The sequence below is a fragment of the Lissotriton vulgaris genome, chromosome 5 (assembly GCF_964263255.1).
Source record: "Lissotriton vulgaris chromosome 5, aLisVul1.2, whole genome shotgun sequence".
NCBI lineage: Eukaryota > Metazoa > Chordata > Amphibia > Caudata > Salamandridae > Lissotriton > Lissotriton vulgaris.
The window spans coordinates 1032152682-1032175183 of NC_141693.1; the positions used below are offsets into that span (position 1 = coordinate 1032152682).

The 22502-nt window shown below is 48.5% G+C and overlaps 1 protein-coding gene across 1 annotated transcript in view; it reads left to right on the top strand.

The window, feature by feature from the left end:
* The window catches only part of FBXW4 (F-box and WD repeat domain containing 4), an 880740-nt gene that overhangs the window by 268950 nt on the left and 589288 nt on the right, over positions 1–22502 (top strand). The gene's annotated exons all lie outside the window — the stretch shown is intronic.

Genomic DNA, 22502 nt, shown 5'->3' on the forward strand with positions numbered 1-22502 from the left:
ACTTTTTTTACATTAGAGAGGAAAGGATTTTGGACCGGCCTGCACTGGCAAATGTCTTTCCATTTGTTGCTGAGGTGTTGTCCTTCACTTAAATCAAACTGCAATACTTCAGGTAGATGATTGAAGAAGGTTTTATTGTACAGTCCATAACAGAGTCCTCACCCACTGAGTGGCTCCAATCAACTGCCACTCTTCAATTCCAAACATTCTCCCTGACAGTGCCTACATTCTAGATGCCTACATTATTCCCTAGCAACAGAGATACCTAGCAGATACATGCTTGAGACCACCACAGTTGCCCTTCTTAATTCACTTTCAGGATTCAGATATTAAGGGAAGCCTGTTGCATGGTCAGTGATGTATTTATGTAACTCTCCTTCCCCATTATTCTGTCAACTGCAGCATTCTAAATATTTTTTTCCAAATTTGCTAAATTGGTGTTGGTAATTTTTTGCGTATGTATATACGAATGACAAAAGGTCTTGCTTACAAAAACAGGGCTGAGATCACCAAACTTCTTTCGCATATTACTTGAAACAGTCACCAGACGAGACTGGGATACAAATGGCTGATTGATTTCCCTTGCTGTACATGGCAGGGAAATCTGGTGGTGGTTAGTTACCCAGGCCTTAATAGGTCAGGGCGATTGTCTCTGTAACCCACAGTCCAGTGGCAGGCAGGCCACCATGTTTGCACCAGCAGAGCAAACAGGGGGCCCAGCCAATGCAAATCTGGCACCCAACTGGAGATGAGAACCACCAGAGTATAGCAGATCTACTGGTTAACCAAACCACCATAATCTGTTAATGGGTTAAGTATGGGCTGATGAGAAACCATACCAATAATGATTCTAAGTTAGGAAAAAAGACATGTGGATAGAGTAAAAATTAAGTTAATATGTATTATAGTATTCAGCATAACATTTTCTCTTGTGATATGAATAAGTTAGGAACATAGCTGATTGGGAGGTTACAGAGCTGAAAACAAAAAACATATAGATTAAGATAAAACAAACATTTAAGCATACAAGATAGGGGATATAATTTAGAAATATTTTGTGTCTGGTGTTGTACTGTTGTACACAAATTCTGCTGTTCAGGTCTACGAACCTAAATGTACCAACATGCAAGACACACTATATTATCATCCATCCATCAATGCGTTTGGAAGTAAGACTTAGGACTAGATGAGCAAAACAAGCAGGGGACAAAAGAAGGAAGGAAAAAGGAGTAGTAGTTAGGTTTAATAAGCAGGTATACTCACATGGTCAGGAGGTATTAGAACTGAGTAAAAATTGTAGAGGATCACAATCAGATTTACTTTGGTTTCCAAACTTATCACTACCTAATTTTTGGTGTTAGGTATTCATGTTGCAGGGGAGGGGCTTTGCCAAGCCCCAGAAGATAGCAGACATAAGCTAGAGCTGCTCTGCGCCCAAGACCCACGATCTGTTACACTTCGCCACAACTCGGGCCGGCATAGCCTGGAGACATAGCCGGATCGGATGTGGTGGTGCGGCGGCATCTATTGATGTTGATTTGGAACAGTGGTACATTCTGAGGAATGGCCTGGAGCCTCTGTGGCCTTGCCCTGCATGCAGTGAGCGGCAGACCAGGGGCTGCTTGGGCCAGGCCTAGGGATGCACAACTGAGCTAACCATGTGGTGCTGCCCAGGCCGCTGGACTACTGGAGGAGCTGTGTTCCAGCCGGGATAGGGCCTGGGCACTGCAAAGATGTGGGCTGGTGTAGAGCAGGCGGCTTACTGGTGGAGCCCACGCTGCCTGCCGAGTGCATCCTGTGTGCAATAAGGTGCACGCCCTTGAGCTGTCCCTTTGGTAGTAGCAAGTACATTCACCCTCCATTGAAGATGATGGGCTACTGAGTGTACGAGATCTGGAAATCAACACATACATCGAGGTGGCACCCTCACAGCACCCGAAGTAAGTGCTTGGCAGGAGCAGTGCGTCCCCCTGTGCCTGGCGTTCGTTCATGTTGCTTGATTTAGATGCAGCTGCTGTGGGGAATGACATCCCGTCCTAAGAGGAAACCAACCACCGAAGCATTGCCCTGAGACGGCAATCAATTAAGTCTGGTCTGTGCACGGAGGAGGCCTCGAGCAAACCCCAGCCCTCTGCCCCGGATGACTGGCTATATGATGCTGGGTGCAACCAACAGAGGTATGGAAAAATAGAAGTCTCCACCTTTTGCCTGATCAGCATTGTAGGCAAAAAGTGAGAAGCCCTTGCAAACCCCCTAACGCCGTGCAGCTTAGTGCTGGTGGTAGATGAGGGCAGTCGGTTGCTGAATGCTGCTCCTCCTTCCGGATTTTTGGGCAGATATTTCCTCGCCCCTGGCGTTCGCGGCATTGTGGAGGGTGCTAGAAATTGAAGAGCTAAGAAGAGACTACGAGGGACAGGTGGGCCCCGTCTCCCCTGTGCTGAGCCCCCTCCTAGCCTCCCCAGGAGCTAACCCAGTCATAACCCAGACTGCACATCACTCGAAATGCAATATCACTCGACCTGCAAAAAACATCCGGACTTCTCATGTTCGCCATGCATTTGAAGTAGAAAGACACATGGGGTGAGTCGGGTCCGCCCCAATCAAGGGGTTTGAATAGGCTGATGTGCAGGCACTATGGTGATCACGCAGACACTTAGGCTGTCTCTGAGGCACTGGGGCTGCACCTGGCCTGGCCGGACCGTCCTAGGTCACCTGGCTGGGAAATAGGAGCAAGTATATCATAGTGGACAGGCTACTGAGCCCCATCTCGACTCGTGGGGGTGTTGACCCAGGTTGCACATGCCGCCCTACCAGAAGACAGTGCTGTAGTGATCAAGGGACTGGCGGGCCTCAGCCTAAAGGCTTGCAGAGAGTGAGTCGTCTTGGTTCTTGATGGAAAGAAGTCCAGTAGACTTCTGGCACAAGCTTAGCACAATTTGCAGCATGGGGAAAAGAGGTGGAATGGCTTCCTAATCTGCGAGGCGCCAACTGGCAGAAGTGGTGGATCGTCCTGGCCCCGAGACTGCACCCGACAAAGTGCCCTTAATGCCCACGGATGCAAAATTGTACAAAATCCTGGAGGCCATTGCTGACACCAGATAGGATCTAAGAGGCAATGATTCAGAAAAGGGGGTGGTGATGGACAGAGTATCTGAATTAAGCAGAGCACTCGTACCCAGTCAACAGATCAGGGCTTGATCCATCACCGTTTTTTAGCTCACTGCACCATCCCAGCTCAGAACTTGGCTACATGCAAATTAGTCTGTCCCTGGCCCAGTGCATCATGGGAACAGGGCAGACCAAACTACCAAGCCAATTCTTTTACTGGAAAGGAAACAAGCTTCCGGGGACCGTTTTCTGGCATTACAGCCGTCTTCGGCCCGGCATGCTAGTTTGGTCTGCCCTGTTCCCATGATGCACTGGGCCAGGGACAGACTAATTTGCATGTAGCCAGGTTCTAAGCTGGGATGGTGCAGTGAGCTAAAAAACTGTGATGGATTAAGCCCTGATCTGCTGACTGGGTAGTAGTATTCTGTTTAATTCAGATGCTCTGTCCATCACCACCCCCCTTTTCTGAATCGTTTTGTCCACCACAAGCGTGGAAGGGTATGCTCAGAGGTGAGTCCCTTGTTCACTGCACCATCAGGATTCAAGCAAGCCGGGCCGAAGACGGCTGTAATGCCAGAAACCGGTCCCCGGAAGCTTGTTTCCTTTCCAGTAAAAGAATTGGCTTGGTAGTTTGGTCTGCCCTGTTCCCATGATGCACTGGGCCAGGGACAGACTAATTTGCATGTAGCCAGGTTCTGAGCTGGGATGGTGCAGTCAGCTAAAAAACGGTGATGGATTAAGCCCTGATCTGCTGACTGGGTAGTAGTATTCTGTTTAATTCAGATGCTCTGTCCATCACCACCCCCCTTTTCTGAATAGGATCTAAGAGGCAGGCTGTAGCGATTGAAATGGAGTTGCCCCAGGAGGATCAGAAGAAATTGTCGACCTGAGTCTGAACTACGGAATCTGCAATTGCAGAACTCTAGCCCGCAACATCAGAAATGGTCGCCAAAGTACGATCGCTTACTGATAAGGTACAGGAACTTGAAAAGAGGGCGGAAGACTTAGATGTGCGCTCGTACCGAAACAATCTCTGGAAAGTAGGATTTCCTGAAGGATCGGACCCTATACAATACTTTGAAAACTGGCAGAGCCAAGCAGTAGCACATGACAAGCTATTACCACATTTCATTCTTGAGCGAGCCCAACGAGTTCTGTCCAAGAGAGCACTAGCAGGAGCCCTTCCCTAGACCTGTGGTGGCATGGGAATATACTACCGGTACAAAGAAGCAAAATTGCAATCAGCTTGCACAGCAGACCCAATTTTCCACGGCATTGCAAGAATTTACTCATTTATAGATTACACAGTGGGTGTTCAGCGGCAGGGAGTCGAAATTTGCCTAGCGTAGTAACGGTAAGTTTCAATTCTATTAAGGACACGGAGGCGAGGATTATGCTTTTCTCTCTTCGCTGTTTATTCACATAACATCGCATAGCAGCCAGAAAAGCATCAAAACTTGAAAAAATCTTAGTATCCCAAACACAGGAATATCAGAAAACATCGTAATAACATTTTTAATAACTACAAGTCCCATGAGATCAACATTAGGCAGTCCTTTCTTAGTGTCCATAAATCCCAATATAAGGCGTCCATCCTGTGAACTCCTCCTCTTTCTTCGTCGCGAGTCAGGCCAAAGTCTCAAGCATCTCGTTTTGCACCATCATTCCCTGGCGGAAAAAAAGAACAGCGTGAGCTAAGCCATACCCGCTAAGCCTGAAGGCAAATCAACGAAAGCATTGCATCAAGACAACGACATGCAACCAAAGAGAACAGTAAAACCATACTGCAATCCGGAAAACAGATTACTTACTCCAGTACGGGCGGGTTCTCCGCAGGAGGTATGGGTGGGATAATCCTCGCCTCCGTGTCCTTAATAGAATTGAAACTTACCGTTACTACGCTAGGCAAATTTCGATTCTATGTCAGGACCGGAGGCTTCGGATTATGCTTGTTTAAAGCTTGTCCACCACCAAACTAGCAATATCCACCACCGGCTTAAAATAGAACCTTTTGAAGGTGGAATCCGAAGACCAGTCCGCCGCGCGCATGAGGTCTTCTAAACGTGCCCCAAGGGCAAACGCTTTGGAGGCCATGGCCCCTCTTGCTGAGTGAGCTCCGAACTGCCTCGTATCAATACCAGCTTCCTGCATCACCCAACGCACCCACCGGGCTATAGTGGGGGAAGAGACAGCCTTCTGAGGTTTGCGCAGCGCAATCAGTAACTGCCGTTCGCCCGGAGGGCGAAGTTCCGTCGTGACTTCCTCATAGGTCTTCAGACACTGTACCACACACAACTTAGGGGCATCTGCAAATGCCGGATAAGAAATAGACCTCGTAGCCGATTTCGTGCGTCGGCCCATGGTAAAGGTCACCCCATCCGGGGAGAACGCTCTCGCCGTGACATCTAGGGCACGCACATCAGACACTCTGCGACAAGACACTAGGCAGAGGAGCATCGCCAGTTTAGCTGATAGTTCCTTTAAGGAAAGATACTTGTTAGGCTGCCAGGAAAGAAAAAGGTTCAACACCACGTTAACATCCCACAGGACGGAATATCGTGGCTCCGGCGGTAAAGCCAGACGCACTCCTCTAAGAAGTCGACATACCAGGGGGTGTTCCCCGACCGCCACTCCATCTAGCTGCACATGAGCCGCCGATATTGCAGAACGTATCGTGTTAATAGTCCGGTATGCTAAGCCGGCGGTAGAGAGTTCTGCAAGAAAATTCAGGATGGGAACGAGGCCTGCGACCATGGGATCCAAATCCCGTCGAAGACACCAACAAACCCACCTGGTCCAAGCCGATCTATACCTCTTGGCAGTGCTGCCTGCCCAGGCCTTGGACAGAAAGTGCTGAGCTGAGTTTGAAAGGCAAGGGAGCGACCAACGTCGCCTGAAAGCCTCCATGCCATGAGGCGGAGAGAACCCTGGAGGAGATGGTGAGGGACCCCGTCTGGATTGAGGAGAAGACGAGGAAGCCGGGGGAGTAGGATTGGAGAATCCCAGGAAAGTTCCAGAAGAACTGGAAACCACACTTGCGACCTCCACACGGGCGTCACCATCACCACGTCCGCCGTCTGACGGCGAATCTGGGCCGCGGCCCGCACTATCATGGAGAAAGGCGGGAAAGCATACGGACGTTCCCGGCTCCAGTCTTGGAGGAACGCATCCGTCGCCTCCGCCAAGGGATCCGGTCTCCAGCTGAAGAACCTCGGCAGCTGGAAGTCCAGACGGGACGCAAACAGGTCTATGGAAAAAGGACCCCAGCATGCCGCCAGCCAGCGGAACACTTGAACATCCAGCTTCCACAGGCTGGAGTCTCGAAGGTATCTCGAGTGCCAATCTGCCACCTGATTGGCCCGACCCGGCAGGTATTCCGCCGTAACCGAGACTTGATGGGCGAGACAATAATCCCAAAACTCTTTCGCCAGATCCGCTAGGGCTCTTGATCGCGGACCCCCTAAATGGTTCACATACCGAAGCGCTGAGACATTGTCCATCCGCAGAAGGACGCATGACTTCACTGAGTCCCTCGTCCAGCAACGGACGGCGAACGAACCTGCTAGAAGCTCCAAGCAGTTGATGTGAAGTCGCTGTTCGTCGGACGACCAAGCGCCGCCTGTGGAGAAATCCCCGCAGCGGGCGCCCCAGTCAGACCTGCTGGCGTCGGACTCGATCACCAAGTCCGGAACGGACCCGAAAATCGCTCGGCCGTTCCATGCCTCCATGTGGGCGAGCCACCAAGACATTTCCTCCTTGACCTCCACCGACAGGGGAATCAAGCGGTCGTAAGAAAGCCCTCTGCGCAAATGGTGCGCTTTCAGTCGCTGAAGAGCCCGATAGTGAAGAGTGCCCGGAAATATCGCCTGAATGGACGACGAGAGAAGGCCCACTACTCTGGCCACCTGCCGGAGGGAGGTGTGCGATTTGGAAATAGTTTGCCGAAGCACATGCCTGATTTTGGCCATCTTCCTGGACGGCAAACTGAGAGTCGATTTCACCGAGTCCACCACAAAGCCCAGGAACACCATTTGCTGGGCGGGCGTGAAAACCGACTTCTCCCTGTTGACAATAAAACCCAGACCTTGTAACAGGGAGATTGTCCAAGACAGTTGAGCGGCCAACTTGCTCGGGTCCTGGCCCAGCAGCAAGATGTCGTCCAGATAGACGATTAGCCGAATCCCCTGACTCCGCAGGGTTTCGATGGCCGGGTGCAGAATTTTTGTAAAGCACCAAGGGGCCGAGGAAAGACCGAACAGAAGGGCCTTGAACTCGAACACCATGCCTTTCCAGCAAAACTGAAGGAAACGGCGATGCGGGGGGTAAATCGGAACCACCAGATACGCATCTTTGAGGTCCAGACGGACCATCCAGGCGTTCGGGAGCAAAACGTCTCTCAATAGATGGATTCCCTCCATCTTGAAGTGGTTGTACACTACCCAGCCATTGAACTCCCTGAGGTTGATGACTGGCCGTCTGCCCCCGTCCACCTTTTCCACAAGAAAAATATTGCTCAGGAAACCCCCGGGGTGGCGCGTTGTTCGACAAATAGCCCCCTTGCGCAGCAGCGCCGAGACTTCTTCGTCGATCAACAGCACGTCTGACTGAGAAAAGGTTATGGGCCGAGGAGGCTGTAACTGGCACGGCTGGTCGTAGAACTCTATGCGGAACCCCCGCACGGTCTGAAGGACCCATGCGTCCGTTGTAATAGCCGCCCATGCCTGGGGGAAACACGCCAACCTCCCCCCAATAACAACCTGATCCGCAGGGATAACACTCACCGTGTGAATTGTTGCCGCCGGAGTCGTTCCGGAAGTTTCCGCGACCTCGGAAACGCTGACCTCTGGTGGGGTAAAAGTTGTTGTAGTTCGCGGAGGAGTTGTAGCCTCCTCTGCGGGAGCCATGCCCTTTACCGGGCTGTTGCTGACCACCACGGCCGGTCGTGAGGCCCCTACCACGACCAGCCCCTCGGGAAAAACGCTGGTGGAAGACCCGCTTGATGGTTGACTGGGCCTTGTCCAGCGAGGTGAAGGTGGAAACAAACTTTCCCAGTTCTTTTATGAACGGCTCGCCAAAGAGCCCTCCTTGGGCAACAGCGCCAGCTTCCGACAAAGCCAAATCGCCCAACTTGGGATCCAGTTTAATCAGCAGCGACCGACGCCGTTCGGTCGAAAGGGCACAGTTGGCATTCCCCAGGAAAATAACAGCCCGCTGCGCCCAGTTGGACAATACCTCCGGGCATATGGCGCTGCCCGACACCTTGGCTTCCTCGGCCATATCAAGGATCTTGGTGAGGGGGCCAATGGTGTCCAATAGCTTGTCCTGACAGGAGCGCCAAGAACGGTCGATCCCCTTCCGGGGGTCCTTCACGAACTTCGCCATGAAGGTGGCCATTTTCTCATCTAGTTCCGGCGTCATGGCCACCTTCCCATCCAAAGTCGGGCGGGGACATTCGCCCCTCAAACAACTGCGCGCCTCCTTCTCCAAGGGCTTGCGGAGGCGGCCCGCCACAAATTGCGCCACCTTGTCACCAGGTGCCCAAGCGGCCGACCGCGGGTGCATGATTCCATCCGGGTCGAGCATGCCCGAAGTGGCCTTGGGCAACTCCGTCGAATTAGATGCCGGTCGCCATGACAGCACGGAGTCTTCGTTGTCGTCGTCGTCAGTATCCGCGGGGGAAACACCCCTTAGCCAGGAAAGCGTCTCGTAGGCGCTCGAAGGCGTCCTTGTCCACGCCTTGCGCACCACTGGGACCCGCGTCCCCACGTGGCTTCTTGGCCGCCGGAGGCCGGCTAGGATCGTTGGCGGGCGACCCCGCTAGGGCCGGTGCCAACTTGGCACATTCCTCGACAATGCGGGCTGATAGTCTGTCCTCCATAGGCCCAACGATTTCCTGAACGCACTGGTAAATCGACTGGTCCACAGCCGCATAGAACTCGTCGTCTTGGAGGTACTGGTGTGACTCCTCCTCCTCGACGTAGTACCCCTCAGCCATGGCGTCCACCACGCAGTAAAGAAGAATCTGGAATCTGAGGGTTCCGATGGCGTACACAAACAGCCATGTGTGGGCCAACCGGAGGTTAGCGAGGTTTGTAGGCCGGCGGAACCAGGCAATCAAGAAGGCAGCACCAGACTTCACAGCGCGCCGACCCTCTCTCCAGAGACCGGGTCGCACCGCCGCCCAGCGCGCTTGAGCGGGTAACACCCCAGCGGAAGCTGATGCAGGAAAAGGTGCTGAAAGTCGCCCGCAGGCGTCAGCGTGGTCACAACCACCAGTACAGACCCCACCGGGGCGTTCAAGCACAGGACAGTACAACCCAAGAGGGCGTCAGGGTTAGGCGGCAGCAGGGCTCCTGCGACGTCGACTCCCCAGCGCGGCTCCAATCAGCGAGACGGAAGCCGCGCGCGGGCAGGCGAGACGCAACGGCGCCCTCTAGCGGGGAAATCAACACCGCGGAATACACAGGTACATCGCGTAAGGGGCGAAGGCGTCCCCGCGATGGAAGGGGCTCTGGAAGGGAAAAAAAAACCACAGACCCCCCAAAGCAATAGAATACCAATATGCAAGAAAACACAAGACCTCAGCAAACACAAAAAATGTGCAAGAGAGGGAGAATAGTACTTAACTGGCTGCGAAGCAGCGAAGAAAGAGGAGGAGTTCACAGGATGGACGCCTTATATTGGGATTTATGGACACTAAGAAAGGACTGCCTAATGTTGATCTCATGGGACTTGTAGTTATTAAAAATGTTATTACAATGTTTTCTGATATTCCTGTGTTTGGAATACTAAGATTTTTTCAAGTTTTGATGCTTTTCTGGTTGCTGTGCGATGTTATGTGAATAAACAGCGAAGAGAGAAAAGCATAATCCGAAGCCTCCAGTCCTGACATAGAATCTCATTCTTAGGCGTGAATCGAAAACTCCCGACAAGTAGGCTTAAGGTATTCCCTGTTGTTTCCGGCCAAGTTAAAGGTGATGGTGATCAACACAATTTACTTCTTTACTGAGCCCACAGCCTTTTCCTGGTGGACAGGACTGCGTTCTCTGCCAGTGCCAGTGCGCATCATCGAGCAGTGTTGTCACTCATTTTACCGGATGTCACTCCGCAGACTGCAGACAACTTGATTTAAGAAAGGTGGAAGTTTCAATACCTCAATAAACCTTGGAAGTGGAATGGCTACTGCTCATGTGTCCAAAGACAGAGATCACTGTGTCGCCTGCCTTACTGAGACTGCTACATGGTGTGGAATAGGTGGTCACAATTTAGGTGTCGGTGTATGAAGGGGGTGGGTAGGGATCGGAGGCCGAATACTAGTGGTCAGCCAAGTGTACTTTATAAAGTAATAGGAATGCAGACATGTGTCTATCACATATGTCGGCCTGCTCTGTTCCACACTTGGCACCTGAAGCTCTACACAATTAGGAAGAGACACTACAGAGCCATAAGACAGGCCTTACCCCTGTCAATTTCTATGCGAGGTTAACACTGTTTATGTGAGAGAGTCTTTGAGCTCCCCAACATGGGATGTTCAGTTGCCCAGTTGGGAACCTCCGTGGGGTGGGAGTTAAGAGGGTTTTTATCCGTTTATGTTGTGCGGATCACAGAGGAAGAGATGGACCAGCCATGTATGACAGGCCCCCTAGTGTCATGATATGTGTTCACATGTTTGGAGTTGTCCCCTCTGCCCCCTCGTTTGGTTGTGGTTTCAGTACCTTCCTTCCCCCTCCTACAGCATATAGCCCAGAATGGATAGCATAGGGGTCTTTACCTGGAATGTTAGGGGGATGGGTACAATGCACAAATGGCATGCTATGCAGCAGTATGTAAGGATATGCAGAGCGCAGATAGCGTTAATTGATAAAACTCACATAGAAAAGGCGAGGAAGTCTGATTGCAAAAGCGCTTGTGTGGGCAATGCTACAGTGCCACCTACTCATGGTTTGCCAGGGGAGCGCTTGTATGGATCCAACCTGGGGTTCCTTTCTGGCAAACTATGGTAGACGCGGAACCAGAGGGACACTATGTCCTAGTAGAAGGCCTATTAGATGGCAGAGCCATATTGTTAAGAAGTATATATGCACCAAATACAGCCCAACCTGCTTTTCTGGCGTGCCTCTCCCTTATCCTTATCCGATGGACCCATCTCCCCTTGATCAAGGCAGGTCACTTCAACTGTGTTCTTGGCCCACAGTTGGATGGTTCACACCCATGTGATGGCGGCAGCTTGTCTCACACAGTGGATAAGTCACTGGTCTCTACACGACAGCTGGCAGGAGTTACACCGATGGGCTGGAGGAGTTCTCCTATTATTCTACCCCACACGACCTGTATGTCAGAATAGATTATTTTTTTGCCATTAGACAGTGCAGGTACTCATAGCAGACGCACAATACTTATGGAATACCACAATCCGCTGCAGCTACACCTTTGGTGAGGGGTGCTGCGAACCCCAGTCCCCACGTGGAGATTGCAGCCGGTGATGCTGGAGGATCAGGCCTTCAAAGAGGATACATGTGAGGCTGTAACTCATGATCATGATGACAACTTGGGCACAGCCACCTTTAGACCAATTGCATGGGAGTCATTAAAGGTGGTGATGAGGGTGCATTGCAGTAGGTCAGGGGTTGGGGCCAGGGCAGTGTTACACAGTGACCTAGTTTGGACCGAGACATCAAAAGGAGCCCAGGAGATATCAACTAAGTCAGACCAAGCAGGACAGCCTGCACTAACTGAGGTACAGAAGCAGCATGCACAGTTGATGGAGCAACTCTGTTGCCTGGACTTTGTCGCATACCAGGCTCAAATGCATGCAGAAGGTGATAAATCAGGCTGCCTTCTGGCTTGGCTCCTATGTAGTGTGACATCCATGACTCCAATCACAAGGGTTAGAGAAACTCTGGCCGGCGTACACACTAACCAATCGGATAGGCACTAGGACTTCACAGCATACTACCAGCGATCCCCCTACTGTAGTGTGTTGCTTACATATTTCAGACTTCCTAGAATACCTTACACTGCCTGATCCAGATCCGCTTGAAAGAGAGGAGCTAAACACCCCCCTCGTGCTGCAGGAGCTTTGCGGTGCCAACAGGGGTGCAGCAACGCAAAAGACCCCGGGCCTGGATGGTTTGCCCATTGACTTTTTAAGGCCTACAAGTCGTCGTAAGTCCCAAAATTACTGGAGTTATGCCAGGCTGCTATGTAGGAGTGTCATCTCTTGTGGTCCATTCGAGAATCCCTACTAGTGTCCCTGGCCAATCCGGACAAAGACCTGTTAGAACTCGCAACTTACCGTCCATTATAAATGTTGGGAACAGTCAACAAGATCCATAGCAAAGTACTAGCGGTCCGATTGGTGGAACACATGCCCTGTGTGGTTCATGCCAACCAAAATGACTTTATCACTATAATATTCACCACATAGAATGTCCGGAGACTCCTACAAGTGATGGAGCTGGCCCCAGCATGGTGGCCATATGCACCCTGCCTGCTGTTAGATTTAGAAAAGGCATTTGACACCGTTGACTGGGGCTACCTTTTTCCCACACTAAATAAAGTAGGATTAATGGGGAGATTGCAGGGGCTGATTAGGCTCTTGTACACAGCACCTACCGCCTTGGTGAACATGGGTCGACTTGTGTTGCCCGGCACGGTTTTCCCCTCTCACCACTACTTTTTGCACTAGCAATGGAGCCTTTAGCTCAGCGGCTTCACCAGAGTGGTGAGGAGTGCAGTATCTCATTCAATGACAAGGTACACATAGTCTTGCTATATGCAGATGATTTCCTCCTGTATATACGTGGCATCCAGGATTTTTTTAGGAATGTAGGAGGACATCGGGACTAGGAGTTAAATGGGCAAAGTCATGTGTCTTCCCTCTTTGAGATGACTGCGTTCCACAAGAAATAACTGTGGGTGACCACTTAGTGAGATAGGAACCTCGTAGGTTTCAATATTTGGGTTCTGCATGCACCACGACATGCAGGACATTATTGATGTGTATCTCACTAGGGCTATTTCCTCTCTTCGCCCGCAGATGGTGTTCTGGAGTACACCATGACTTACGGTGTAGGGTCGAATATCCCTTTCACAAGGGTGATGCTCCCCAGCTTCTACATTTTTTTCATAATATCCTGTTTATGTCCCAAGATCACTATGCATGCATTGTTCGGAGTTTTTATATGGAACAAGGGGAGAAGGTGAGTAGTGCTGTGCAAGTTACAGCAGCCAGTACATAAGGGGGGCTTGAGAGCACCGAACTGTGAACACTACTATCTGCCAGCAAAGCTACAGTGGCGAGGGGGGTGACTGGCTGGTAGGCAGACTGAGGTGGGCATGATATCAGTGGCCAGAGCAGAGATGATGATAGGGGAGACGCTTCTCCCAAGGGCGGAGATCCCAGAGAGGTAAATAATCTTGTACACATAGCCTGTGAAAGTTACTGGAGGGGTATCCACCTTAAACCATGTCTTGGTGCCCTTTTCTTCTGAACTAAGCGTCCGCGTCATAATGCCATTCCGGCAACTCATTGGGTGGGACCACCTGGCAGTGTGGTCAGAGACTGGAGTAAACACTATAGGGGATTTGTTCCAGGATGGAGCACCTATACCCTTTGGTCAGCTGAAAGAGGAATGTTACCAGCGGCACATTTCCTGGCTCTTGGTATTTTAGTGCGGAGGTGGGCCGCCTATGGAACCCCATTGACATTGAACCGGAGCAACATTCCCTAGCGCATGCTTTAAACATCATGCGGACCGGCTGTTGATTAGTCAACTGGTTTGCCAATGCGCTAGCGCACACATCAATTGACCTCCTTGTGGCGACATTTAGAAGCTGGGAGAGAGACATAGGTCGGGAATTGACACCTAAAGAGTGGGAAAGGGTAACACAATATCCGTGGAAACTGTCCCTTAACACCAAATTCCAATATTTCTAACATAATATATTGCATAGAGCTTATCTTGCCCCTACAAGCCTCCACAGAATGTTTAATACCCCGCCTGTCATAGATGTCATGCCCACAACACATATCTAGCGCATATGTTCTGGAACTGCACTGCAGCTGCGGCATTGTGGAGAGTGGTTATGAGCACTCTAGCAATACTGACAGGTCTCACTGACCTACACACAATAGAAGCGGCATCGCTGGACTTATACAAGCGAATGAAGGCCCAAAAGGTGACCACTCAATTCATAGACTTGGAGCTGCTCAAAGCACGCCGCTCACTAGCTATGCACTGGAAGGAACATACTCTTCATAGTTAACAACATTGGCGTGCAGCAACACTAACATGGGGCATAGCGGAGACCATAGCACTGAAAAGAGAGGAGGTTTAAGGTCTGCGGAGGATACCCAGAATGGGATTGTGGGAGAACATATTACAGGAGTTGCAGTTGCTTTATGATACCCCTATGAATGGTTAGATGGCAAGCTGGCTGCAACGGTATACATTTATCGATCCATCTAAAATGGTCTCGGACACGCTCCCCGAAGCTCAGACGGTCCTTGTCTCGAGCCGTACCTCCCGACCACTCATTGCTGGGGGCACTCACTGGAGGGGGGAGGGGATGGGGCACTACACACACCAGGATACCCTAGAATAGGGTACACACTGAGAAAGGGGGGGGCGTCAAGAAGAGGAGGGATGAGAAAAGTAATGAGGGAATACATAAAGGATAATTCTACTGTTGTGATTTGAAGTTAGACATTGTTTGAAAAGGAATGTTTATGATGTACTGAACCATCTACTCCTGCCAATATCTTATGTTACCAAATGCAAAGCATTACCTAGTGTATTTTAAGAAGAACCTTCACTCACCAACCTAGTTGGTGACGTGCTTTATCGTCTTCATAGGCGTTGTAGCACACCCAAGAGGCATTCTGCCCCTCAGGTGGGGATCCTATTATGAAGCATGTCACCAACTAGGTTGGTGAGTGAGGGTTCTTCTTAACCCGTTCCCAGCGTCGAACGTTCAGCGCCCAGTGCTGAACGTTCGTAGAACGAATGCTGACCCGTCGGCCAACGGTCGTGCGCAGCACTGGGGAGGTAGCGCTCGTGATGACCGTTGGCCGACGGCAGCAATTAAAGGGTTAAAATACACTCTGTGACTCCTCGGGTAATGCTTTCCATTTGGAATCCCTATTTCTTTGTTAATTGATTCATTTTAAGGGGATCGAGAGTGACTCCACAACTAACTCCCTTTCTCTCTCTTTGTTTGTATGAATATCTTATGGTAGTCACAAGTGAAAGCTCTGGAAGGCATTTTGATATAATGTGCCGCCTAATGTCTAGTATTGTGACAGAATCGAATAAAAATTGTTTACAAAAAAAAGATGCTCTGGCTGCAGCTTTCAGACATCCTCAAATCTTGGAAGAACTTCTGAACAAAAGTGGTATAGTTAATGCCTTTGCTATCTTACCCGTGATTGTTATGGAGTATAATTGCTGCAGCAATAATAATTTCAAAAGCTTAAGAGGTGGACATTATGCATTTAATATCCGGATACTAAATACCCACCATCATCAACCAAGTTAAAGTAAAGTCTTGTTTTAGGACCTAATTCATTGTTGCCCATACTTGACCCAGGAAACGAGCAGAGCAGCCACAAATAAGGTTTGTGCATTGAAAGCGGCCAGAGTCATTCTGGTAGTGCTAACTGGTGTCTAAAGCGCACAGTTTAGTATTAAGTATCCAAACAGAAATAGAAAACAATGGTGGAAAAAACAACAAAAGACTGTCATTTTCAATTTTAGGTGTATTAAATAAATGTGCTATCCACTGCCTAAAACATTAAGGTTAGTATTTTTCGCTCAGTTCTTTATCCCAAATCTTCTCTGCATCCAGTGAAGAACCCCGTTAGACTACCTAATGTTGATTTTTATTAGCCGATGACGTTGTAACTGTCATTCTGATTTGTTTGCTTGATGAAATAGCATCCCAAGAAACAGTCTGCTTTTTAAAAAAAAAATGAGGGGAATTTACATCTTTCGTTTTGCAACATTATTGGCATGCACACTGCATGATAATATTCTCTAATCAAACGGTGTTGCTATAGGTACTAATCAAACAGTAAACCTCAACAACGAAAACCATCTGGCTTTGTTGTTCTACCCCAAGTGTCCTAAGGGCAGTAGAATTGAATACAGTTGAGGCAAGTCCTCCATCATGGGGGACTATTAAGGGGGCTTTGGAGTTCACTCAACAGCCAGCACTTCAGATCCCAGCTACACTATGACACTGTCACAGATACCCACACAGAGGGGATCCGCTCATTCTGCATGGCGCACACCATCAGGATTCAAGAAAACAAAGTCATGCCCTCCCTTCCTAATTACTTGAATTGCTTTTATGGATAACCCCATTGCTTTCAGGGCGGTTTGTCCGTCTTGGTTTTAATGCAGATGGCCATTTCATCCCACTTGGTCACTGCCGCCCGCCGCCTGGCCTCCTGCCTTGGTGTAATCAAGGATAATAGTAGTCCGTTTTTATAATGGTTTTACTTTTATAAAGAATTTTCTTAAGGATAACGCTTGGCAAGACTATAATCTTCCCACTGAAATTCGTTTTTGGTGTTGCAAAAAGGTTAATAGTTTCCTGGCATAATATGATATAACATTTTATCTAATCATTTCACATAAGCATTGAAAAAAAACATCTTTCCAACCTTGTAACGTCAAATTGATTTACACTTCTTTCTCCACCTTTAGGGGGACTTAAAATGGGGTCTCTTATCTGTAATTCATTTGTTTTAATAAAGGACTAGCAGTTTCCTTTTAAGATAATTTGATTCTTTCATACGGTAGGTGGGTTGGATGTTTGTGAAGTTAACGCTGCCTCTTAGCTTTATGAAGCTTGGCAAGCTTATCCAAGTTTGTTTACATTACATAATGAAAGTGCTAATTCTCATAAATAACTGTTGGGGCATATTTACCTAACATTGGTCAAACTTCTCTCATTTTTTAGTCGAACCTACTAGACTGCTCAAGCTGTCTGGTTTCAAAGACATATTGTCAGCTTTACAGGATCTTACAATGAGCTTAAAGCCCACCCATTGCTTGCCAGTGATTGGCTGTGATGTCACTGTCATTTACTTGCTTCTTATTGAAAGGGTTGCCTTGTCCATTTAGTTTTTTCCCTCCCCTGGAGCATAGTTTCTTTACTTGTGTACTTTGACTGCAGACTTTTAAAGTGTGACTTTTTTCATTTGCTTAAGCCCTTCACGAGAGTGCATGTGCTTTTCTGTGGTCTCCACCCAGTGCGTTTATACCCCAATCCTGCTCTGTGCTGCTCTCTGTCATGTGTCTTCTTTCTCGCCCACCGCAGTTATTTATAAATAGTTTTTTTTTACTTAAGCCATATATGAGGGCTGGCGTTTTCCAGCAGTCTCCTTTGTGTGTTTCACTTCCCCACCTCACGCTCCGTTGTTGCTTTTGTGGTGCTATAGTGTTCTATCCCGCTTATGCTTGTCCCCCATTTGCTGCTTCCCCCTTACTCCCCCTCCCCCTCTCCTCCATTGCCCACCTCTCTAACACCTTTGGTCCCTTTTTAGTTCGAGCCTAGCGCAGCGCACATGCGCTGCTCTATGGGGAGGCCTCTTGGAATAACTCCAGACTTCCCCGAAACGTTTCCGTGTGGTTTTTCAACGTCCACACATTCTATTGGCCTTTGCGTGCGGCTTTCAAAAATGAAAGCACGCAATTGGCCAAAGGTGGGTCCATGTCCCACCTTTTCTCTAAATATTCCCTCCCACAGCCTCCAGCTGTCGGGAGCTAGCAGCGGCGCGCAGGCTGCCTTGTCAATTTGTCACGCTATCTCCCATTGGTTTATTTGATTGCAAGCACGTTATTTAATTAAAAGTCGTCTAAACAGGCAGCGCACGCCTTCAAGGCAGTCATTGTCCTGTCCGCTTAGCAGACTGCCGCACTTCCGGAGCATTACCGGTGTGAATACCGTGGTCACTATGCTTCCAATTCCGGAGCATTACCGGTGTGTATACCATGGCACACTATGCTTCTACTTTTGTGCATAACCGGTGTGTTTACCATAGCACACTACGCTTCCAGTTCTGGAGCATTACTGGTGTGTATACCATGGCACACTAGGCTTTTACTGCCAGAGCATTACCCATGTGTATACCATGGACACGACGCTTCCACTTCCAGAGCATTACCAGTGTGTATACCATGGCACACTACGCTTCCACTTCCGGAGCATTACCAGTGTGTATACCATGGACACTACGCTTCCACTTCCGTAGTATTACCAGTGTGTATACCATGGCATGCTAGGCTTTTACTTCTGGAGCATTACCCATGTGTATCCCATGGCACACTACGCTACCACTTCCGGAGCATTACCAGTGTGTATACCATGGACACGACGCTTCCACTTCCGGAACATTACCGGTGTGTTTACTACGACACACTACATTTGCATTTTTGGAGCATTACCGTTGTGTTTATCATGGCACATTACGTTTCCACTTCCGGAGCATTACCGGTGGGTTTACCATGGCACTCTATGCTTCTGAAGCATTACCGGTGTGCATACCAAAGCACACGACTTTTCCACTTCCGATTACCGGAAATGCTCCATTTCCAGAGCATTACTGGTGTTTTTACCATGGCACACTACGCTGCCAGTTTCGAAGCATTACCAGTGTGTATATCATGCATATTACGCTTCCACTTCGGGGCATTACCGGTGTGTATACCATGGACACTATGCTTCCAATTCGAGAGCATTACCAGTGTATACCATGGTACACTAGACTTTTAATTCTGCAGTACTACCGGTGTGTATATCATGGCATACTACACTTCCACTTCTGCAGCATTACCGGTGGGTTTACCATGGCATGCTCTGTTTCCACTTCTAGGGCATTACCGGTGTGTGTACCGTGGCACACTACCCTTCTACCATTAGAGGATTACCGGTGTGTTTACCATTGCACACTACACTTCCACTTCCGATTACTAAAAATGCCTCACTTCTGGAGCATTAGTGGTGTGTTTACCATGGCATACTACGCTTCCAGTTCCAGAACATTACCGGTGTGTATACCATGGAACACTACGCTTTCAATTCCGGAGCATTACCGGTGTGTATACCATGGCACACTAAGCTTCCACTTCCTGAGCATTACCGGTGTTTATACCATGGACACTATGCTTCCAATTCCGGAGCATTACCGGTGTATACAATGGTACAATAGACTTTTACTTCCTGAGTATTACCGGTGTGTATACCATGGCACACTACGCTTCCACTTCCGGAGCATTACCGGTGTATATACCATTGACACTACTCTTCCACTTCCAGGGCATTACCGGTGTGTATACCATGGCACACTAGGTATTTACTGCCAGAGCATTACGAGTGTGTATACCATGGCACACTATGCTTCCACTTCTGGAGCATTACCGGTGTGTATACCATGGACACTACGCTTCCACTTCCGGAGCATTACCGGTGTATATACCATTGACACTACTCTTCCACTTCTAGGGCATTACCGGTGTGTGTACCGTGGCACACTACCCTTCTACCATTAGAGGATTACCGGTGTGTTTACCATTGCACACTACACTTCCACTTCCGATTACTAAAAATGCCTCACTTCTGGAGCATTAGTGGTGTGTTTACCATGGCATACTACGCTTCCAGTTCCAGAACATTACCGGTGTGTATACCATGGAACACTACGCTTTCAATTCCGGAGCATTACCGGTGTGTATACCATGGCACACTAAGCTTCCACTTCCTGAGCATTACCGGTGTTTATACCATGGACACTATGCTTCCAACTCCGGAGCATTACCGGTGTATACAATGGTACAATAGACTTTTACTTCCTGAGTATTACCGGTGTGTATACCATGGCACACTACGCTTCCACTTCCGGAGCATTACCGGTGTATATACCATTGACACTACTCTTCCACTTCCAGGGCATTACCGGTGTGTATACCATGGCACACTAGGTATTTACTGCCAGAGCATTACGAGTGTGTATACCATGGCACACTATGCTTCCACTTCTGGAGCATTACCGGTGTGTATACCATGGACACTACACTTCCACTTCTGGAGCATTCCCTGTGTGTATATCATGGACACTATGATTCCAATTCCGGAGCATAACCGGTGTATACCGTGGTACACTAGGCTTTTACTTCTGGAGTATTACTGGTGCGTATACCATGGCACACTAGGCTTTTACTGCCAGCGCATTACCCATGTGTATACCGTGGACACGACGCTTCCACTTTTGGAGCATTATCAGTGTGTATACCATGGAACACTACGCTTCCACTTCCGGAGCATTACCGGTGTGTATACCATGGACACTACGCTACCACTTCTGGAGCATTACCACTGTGTATACCATGGCACATTAGGCTTTTATTTCTAGAGCAGGGGTCTCCAACCTTTTCTATAGTGAGAGCTACTTCTGATCAGTAAAAATCGCCGTGAGCTACTAAAGGCCGAGCAACTTGCACATTTTTCTGAGACATCCCCTCACACCCAGCTTCATTGACTTTAAGCCTAATTATTGGTGTTCATCAGGGAAGACTAGGAAACACTTCCCACATAGGATCACAAACCAAAGAAAACATGTCCAACCACCCACGGTACACATGCCATAGCTTGCTGACCATGTAGGTAAGTGCTTCAGTGCCACACATTGGATTAGTAAGTGCTAGAATAGATAGAATTTTGCAACAGAAGGCCTCCCCTTACTTCATTATCAAATAAAGTAAACAAAGGGAGAAAAGTTATGTTACAAGTGAAAACATATTACATTTTTTCATGCTTGGGCCTTTGCAAACTGTTAAAACAGCAACAAATGGCCGGTATTTGGAAAGGTGGCAACCCTAGTTTGACTATAAAGCACTTCACTCAGTTCTATAACACATATTTCAACTCTGCAAAGTCCAGAAAATGCATAGCCATGGTTCTCCACTCTGTTCAGCACAGCAACATACTGTCTGCTAAGCCTTGCACTCTCTGCCCAGTCTTCTACTTCCAGTAATCCAACTCCAATCTCTTGGCAGCCTTTTATTTCATCAAAACCATAATTTGCAGTCTAGCTTTCACCCCTAACTCAATTATCTTCTCACACTTCGTCCTGCACTTCACAGATTTCAGATGCCAGCATTTTCTGCATCCTACACTAAGCACATCTCCATTTTCTCAAAAGCCATTCACTAACAGTACAGATGTCCTCTGCGCACAATTGCTACATACCCCTAAGGCACACTAGTGTAAACCTCTTCAAAAAAGGTTTTGAATGTGAGGGCATCAATCTATCTTTGTACTATCCCAGCCATGGTGCTTCACCTGCTCAAAATGTTGAGGGCTGCCAGTGCATATTTGAATTAATTTTACTTTTCTTCATCTCAAAAACCATTCTTCTCTGCCTGCTAATTTTTGGGTGTGTGCACCGCTAACAAAATTTCTGATGGGTCCCTACTCATCTGGAACCTGTGCCTTACTGCAAAAGTAGGAGTTTGGAAAGTAAAAATTTACTTTCCCTTCTCCCATTGTGTGGCATGAATTTTGCAGTCTGGACTTTAAAAAGCAGAGAAGAACAAGACAATAATCCATGTCTTTGACTGGTGGCAATGCCCTGTTTCTGCATATTGACACGTGTCGCAAAAGGGAAATGTATTACCGGTGCGTATACCATGGCACACAAAAAAATAAACATTCATTAATGTTGACACTGCAAGTGCATGTTTTCGATGTACTGTTATACTTGGCCCCAGTCTGACCTTCATTTTCAAATTGCCCCACAGTTAAATTACAAAATGAAGCTCAGTGCATATGTGGCCCTTTGATTGCAACATCCGCTGCCACTGCACTTTACTTTTGAAGAAAGATGTAAAGCGTGGTGGCTGCCAACGTTCCTTGCATGCTCTGAGCAGCTTTTACGGTCTACTTCAGGCAAATATATAGCGCGGTGTAGTAATCAGTGAAAACTTTCACTGATTTCTACACCACGCTATGTATTTGCCTTTGCATGACAGTCAAAGAGTTTTAGTGCTGGCAAGGATTTTTATGTTGTCTGCCACCGTGTTTTACTAATGAAGGCAGGCAAATAAAAAGCGCCGAAACTGCCCAGTGCATGCAAGGCCTTCTAATTTGAATGTGGGCTGCCACTGCGCTTTATTACTTAAGGCAGATGTAAAGTGCTGTGGCAGCCCATGTTAAAATCAAAGTTCCTTGCATGCAAGAAGCCACTTTCACTGACTACAACGCGCAGGCAAATGAAAGCGTGGTGAAGTCAGTGAAATCGGCTCCGTGCATGCAAGGAACTTGCATTTTAGCATCGGCTGCCACAGCGTTGGCAGCCTAGTGCCTGCAAGCACCTTTGATCTTATTGT